This window comes from Tupaia chinensis, unplaced genomic scaffold (genome assembly GCF_000334495.1).
Source record: "Tupaia chinensis unplaced genomic scaffold, TupChi_1.0 Scaffold000097_1, whole genome shotgun sequence".
In the NCBI taxonomy this organism is placed as follows: Eukaryota; Metazoa; Chordata; class Mammalia; order Scandentia; family Tupaiidae; genus Tupaia; species Tupaia belangeri.
The window spans coordinates 8691771-8692477 of NW_006159559.1; positions in this window are offsets into that span (position 1 = coordinate 8691771).

A 707-nucleotide genomic window follows, 5' to 3' on the forward strand; every position below is an offset into this window, starting at 1 on the left:
CCGGGGCCCCCGGGGGCGGGGGGAGGCAGACAATGGGGCCGCGGGGGAGGGGAGCGGCTCCGAGACCCGCAGATCTTGGGTCAGCCTGGCTGGCGGGACTCGAGTGCGAGAGTACCCCCGGGAACACCCGGGTTCCCCGCCTGGACAATGGGGCCTCCCGGGGCCCTACAGCCACGCGAATCCACTTTCACGTGAACCTTGGGCGAAGGGAGGGGCGCCCAGTTCGTGGACGAGGGAACCCCGGCTTGCTTTCCAAGGGGGAACGGGCTGGCTCCTGTAGAGCGAGGAGCGGCTCCAGCCTTGGGACAACACGAAGGCCAGATTTGGAAGCGAAACCGCCCAGTGGTGAAGCGTTGTGCAATACTCCGTTTCAGTCTCTGGCCTTTTAAGCAGTTAAGCGCTTCCTTCTGGCACAGTTTGAGCAACTTGAAGCAGCACAAAGCTGCATGGTTGAGACAACTGTGAGGGAAATAATCTGTTTTCAAAAATTTTGGTAACTAAATCTTATGTGATGTGACATCTCCTTTGTAACCGTTTATTACTAAGGAGAAGAAAGGCAAGACAAAGGGCACTCGAATTTCAGGAGCAATATAGGTATTAATTTTATCCAATACTGCTTTAATGAAAAATGGTAACAATGTCGGATTTATTTATTTACTTATTTTTAGTTTTTTTGCCATAGGGCGGTGTGCTCACTGTAGTGACAG